Source organism: Watersipora subatra, chromosome 2, assembly GCF_963576615.1.
Source record: "Watersipora subatra chromosome 2, tzWatSuba1.1, whole genome shotgun sequence".
Lineage (NCBI taxonomy): Eukaryota > Metazoa > Bryozoa > Gymnolaemata > Cheilostomatida > Watersiporidae > Watersipora > Watersipora subatra.
The window spans coordinates 71073519-71079518 of NC_088709.1; positions in this window are offsets into that span (position 1 = coordinate 71073519).

A 6000-nucleotide genomic window follows, 5' to 3' on the forward strand; every position below is an offset into this window, starting at 1 on the left:
CACATTTAAAAATGAGCTCAAAAAGCGCTTTGAGCTCATTTTTCTCGGCGTTCAGCCTATTAAACATAATGTAACAAGCTACAAGCAATTTTAAATAGTGTATCTACCTTTCATAAAAGACTGAGATTATTTTACAAGCTGAATTTAGACAAGAATGGGTTTTAAGACACCATCTCTTATCATTCCAAATCGGACTAAACATTTCTAACTTCGGTTCCTAAAAAGCTAGGCTACGTCACATATTTATGGGCGGAGTTTGTTATACCGATTGTGTTGTTTTCAAGACGGATAATGAAACGCTTTAAAAAGTCTTCATGACTTTGAAGGTTAGTGGACCAATCTTTATTTTGAGTACAAAATCAGAATCTGTGTGTCTGATTTACCAAAAAAATATGATAAAAGTTGTACGTGACAGTTATGGTTTAAATTTTGAGTCTTATGGAACAAAATTATTATATTAAAGCCTATGTAAATAGACCTGCAATGAGAAATTGATGCATGCATTTAGCCGCATACTCTGTTCTCTATCTGTAAAATTAAACTAACCAGTTGTCCTGCAATATCAAAAATTTTCTTGTACAAACAAAATTATAGCACAATGTGTTTCTTTTGAATATGTGTCATTTAAGTATTTATTTCATTCCGAGTTGTTCTATTTGGACAAAAAAATAGTCACAAGAAATCTCAGTATGAAAACAAGGCAATCAAGATACTTTCTCATAATAACGGGTTAATCGCAAGACCTGAGCTTTACATTGAAAGATCACAGGCTTTAGTATATATTTCCTTTAATCACACTAGGATGCCCAGTGGACTGTCAAAATCACTTGACTCTTTTTTAGCTTGGTAGAGAAATAATTTGTCACAAACACAGCTAGATAATACAATTTCCATAAAACCGCCAAATAACGTCAAAGAGCCCATGTTTGAAGTTGTCATAATGTAATAATGCTGTACTATTGGCCTCACCTCCGATGTTCATTGTCTTATCTTGATAAGAAACTGTACCACCATTAGATACATTCTTTCCAATGGCTCCACTCTCATCCTTAACCGAGGCTGACTCGGGATGAGTCATTGAAAAGTCGCCATCCAGCTCTGCATTGTGATGTGATGTATGCGTTGTGGGCTTGGCAGCATCAGCTGCATCAGCTGCATCGCTAAGGTCAAAAGGTTCCTGTGACCGAAGTGAAGATGAAGAGCCATTTAAATTTTTTTCTTTTTTAAATCTTCCCAGAGCTCCTTTGTGTTTCTTTTTACGAGAAGAAGTTGGAGTCAGCGGCTCTTCCAGCTCTGCAAAAATTATAACAAAATAGTTTATTATAAAAGTTGTGCTCTGAATATGGGCCAAGAGAAAACAAGTTATCGCTTTGACAACAGAACTTCGAGGCATTGTTATTATCAGCTTTTTGCAGCAGGAGTTGTCTTGCCATGGCAATTCAAAAACTAGGTAATCAGTTATCAGAAGCAGGATTAGTCTTGCCATGGCAATTCAAAAACTAGGTAATCAGCTTTTAGCAGCAGGATTTGTCTTGCCATGGCAATTCAAAAACTAGGTAATCAGTTATCAGAAGCAGGATTTGTCTTGCCATGGCAATTCAAAAACTAGGTAATCAGCTTTTCGCAGCAGGATTTGTCTTGCCATAGCAATTCAAAAACTAGGTAATCAGTTATCAGCAGCGGGTGATTTCGGTAATCTGGCTAAAACTTGAGTGAGCTCATGATCGGTGCTGATGCTTTTCAAAGCTGATCAGCAAGGTAGTTGTCTTCCCCAATAAGTCGTGGTGGAAAAATTCAGAGTTTATCATCAAACTAAAACTTAATAAAGCATCCAGCTTGGTATAAAATTGCTCTATTAGCTATTGTGTGCAGTTGTTAATAAAACTTCTATACCTTGTAAAGTAAGTCAGGAGATTGGGTATCAATAGATATATAATGAACTGTTTGTTAATAAAAATGAACAAACCAGGGAATAAATGCTACAGCAGTAGTCAAAGCATATACAACAGTTACCATTCTAACTTTCAAACATCTAATTATGAGAGAAGTGTTTTGTGCAGTTCAAATAGATTAGGAGATAAAATAAAACAACTGTAAATATTTTTTAAACAGCTGTAACTTTTAAAGTTCATATCATGAGAAAGGTGTTTTGAGCTATTAAGATAAATTGAGAGAAAAAATACAACAGTTGTAAAGGTATTAAAATGTAAATGTGAAATAATTAGCAAGTAACGGCTAAATAAAATCTGTTTTGCAACAATTACAATGAAAAATTATTTGGTAATGATACAAATAATACAAACTGAGGAAACAAAAGGAAACAAAATTTGTTAAATTAATAACAGCAATTAGCGCATAGAACTGTGAGTATAAAAATACGGACAAATGACAAACTTTGAGATATATATAGATATATATATTTTACACATTTCTGCTACAAGCCGTTGAAGGAGAGAGAGAAAAGACAATACCGTACTAGTGCTATAGTAATGGTTGCTAATGGGAAACTACGAGAGAGTATCTAAAGTAAAGAAGGCCCTTCAAACCGTGCCCTACCGTTGAGGTAGTCGTATGACTCAGACCAGTGGGACTGTTTGGCAGACCTTTGGCTATCCTCGCTGTCAGAAAGTATGTTTGTTATGTCCATTTCAGCTAACTTACTGCTCACATCTTTGTCGTCTTCAACCTACAAGTGGTATGTACTTACCTCATGTCAGTCTATAATATCTGGCTAAGAGCGTGCAATTTATGATAGTCCCCCAACACAGGGCTAACGCTTGCGTGATTACGGATAGCTAGCAGCATTGCCTTAAAAATTAGTTTATGCATCAATAAGGTTTACTAGCTAGTAGTAGTACCTTCTCCAATGATTGGTTTGGAAGAGAAACAGATGAGCCATTAGTTAAGTTGAAAGAGAAACTGCCGACTACTTAACGTTAGATTGAAAAAGAAACAGCATACTATTCAATAGTTGAATTACAAGCGAAATTATGGGCTATCAAATCATTTGATTAGAAAGGTACTGCAGACCACCCAGTAGCCAAACTAAAAGAAACTGCATACTATTTAATAGCTAATTGAGAAGAAAAGAAATTACCTGTCTGCCTTTCAAGTTGTGGAGGCGTGATTTCTTTTTCCTTCGACCCGACGGCACCATCTCTTCAGTCTCATCTGAAATATCTTCATCGAGTCCAATTGGAGGAAGTTGACTACGCAACTTGGGAACTGGTAAGCTTAGAGCTGAATCCCCATCCATCATATACAGAGAGCTGCAACTACAGATAAAATAACTCAGATGTCACGACTCACATCTGATACTCTGTCGCGGGTAAAGTTGTGACACAGGAAAGGTAGCTTACTTAACCTACATGCTGGCTGATGAAGTTGGAGACACACTACTCAGAGCTTTCCTGAATGAAACTGATGGGTTGGCTTGAAAGTTAAAAATTCATAAACAGTTATTGCTACTACTCGGAAAGTCTTCAAATCTTATCGTTGCTCCTGTTAGATTCCTCATGAGATTGACAGCGATAAGAAAAAACTGTAAAGTAGTATGTCTCTTAAACAAATAAAGAAAGAAGCAGACTAAATACAAAATTTGCAAAAGCAAAGTAGTTAGACTCACAAGAAGTTATCAGCCTCAAGACTCCTCTAGTTAAAGCTACAAATTATGAAGACATCCCACATCTGACTATAACAGTTACATAAGATATAGCGAACTACAGCTGAGTGATATGTCTTAGACAACAATGTTACTTGAATAATATATGGCAATTCTTTTGGAATGACAATAAAACATGACTACTATAACTTCTGGATATAGAGCATGTCTGTCTCGCCGAAATTTAAATGTCTTTATTGTTAATAGTAAAGTATGCAAGTACCTAGCGAGAAAACTTGGAAGCTATTGACGTCTACAATGTGTAGGAAAACGAGGGTAAGGTGAGAATTCTGAAAAAATTATAGTGTTGTATGGTTTGATGCATTTGGGTCTCTGTAAAATGCAATTACCAATCAGGTTTCGACAGGAGATTTGATGTCACACAAGCTGTACTCCATACAGCACTTGATAGACACTATCATTAGTATGGAATCTATTGTAAACCATTCTGTATCTGTTTTCAACAAGACAAACATGTGATTCACCATTATTTTATACTCCAATTTTTAACAAATCTCTGGACCTCGCATAAAGATTGAAGCACATAAATTATATCTTGCATGTAAAGGAGAACACATGAAATAAATTGGTTTTTAATGTAGCCTATCCAACTTTACACTTATAGAGTTGACTCCATTAATTACGGTATGTGTTGGTAACATTGCCTGTACAACTTATACGTTTATAAAGTTGACACTGAAATCACATGTTTGTAAATTTGTCTGCGTGTCTATATTTGTAAATTTGTTTAGGTGTATATCTGTGTACATTTGTCTGTGTCGATACTTTTGTAAATGTAAATTTGTTTATGTGTCGATATGTTTGTAAAATTCTTTATGCACCTAAATGTTTGTAAAGTCAACTATTCAACGATTTTGCCCATAGAAGTTGTCATTGAGACCAACTCTTTAACAATGTTACATTAACAAAGTGAGTGAGTCAACTCTTGTTTGTATTTATATAAAAGGGAGCATCATGTTTACAGAAACTATTAAAAAATGCTGCTCTTTCACAAATTGAAGCGTACAACGGAGATTAATAAAATTAACTTTTTAAAACAAAAGCGACTGGCCATGCACAATACCAATTCTTTCCATGTCGAGCTGTAAAAATGGAACGACTCCGAAACAACAAAAATTGATTGTCAATTGTGATGTTAAACTTAACACGCAAGTCACCTTCGTAGGCACTTAACAAGGTGATACTAGTGCAATTAAAATGAACTAAAAGGGAGCTTATTTTATCATTTAGAGATAAGACCCAGGTAAACGTTGCATCCTAGCTTTAATCAACCACCAATAACCCTTAGAGTCAAGTAGTTTATCAAGCTCTGCAAATAACACATACACAGTCCAAACCAGTAAAATGCTCACTGTTGCTGAGTCAGAGACTAGAGCAAGTAATGTATACGGCCAAACCTGTAGGCCTTCCTATGGCCTATACTTAGTGGTGTATTTTGTAAATTATAACTTAAGCAATGATGATCTGAAGATATGTTGTAAAGATCAACATCTAAAACAAATTTTAATGTCTACAGCAAATATTTTTTAAAAGAAGACAATTTACCATAAATTAACAATAAACAAGAAGGCTATGGTTGAATTCACTTGTATATCTAACATCAATAGGTACTACTAAGTTAAATGTTTGCTCAATGACTCTGTTAATTTGACAACTCATACCAAAATTGAAAATGATGAAAGTCTAAAATGTTTTTGAACTATAAGCGGCATCCAAAAAACTCAAGTTGAATATGATTAATACAATTTTTTATTTTTCAACATAATTCTCACACAATGACACATAATTTTGCCATCAAGGTACCAGTATTTGAATGACTTAATGTAGATTTACAAGTGAAATATGCAAACTTTTCCATATTAAAATGATTTGCTCTGAAAACTGCTTCTTATGTCAAAATCATCAAATATTCCCATTAGAATACTGTTTTGAAATTAGTTCAGGAGTTCAAAAACCTATAATATTAAATAAAAGGTGTTAAATAAAACTAGATAAAACAACATAACAGACTAAATTTAAAACACTAATTTATATGTAAAAACCAAATTAATAAAGCAATAATAAATAAAAATAGGTTTTGTTATTAACTAAAAACATGCACTTAGAAGTGTAGGCTTGGATGCGGACAAGTCTGAAATGAGAGGTGATAATAAAACTAACAGCCTAACTTACTTTAACATAGATTTACACAGCTTATTATTTTTATTACAGATTTTCATTATTCTTTTTACATTTGCCATTTTAATTACTTTTTGTACGTTCCCATAACTGCAATGTTTCCAGAAGCTCTAAATGTTGTATGTTAAAGGTTACTTCAA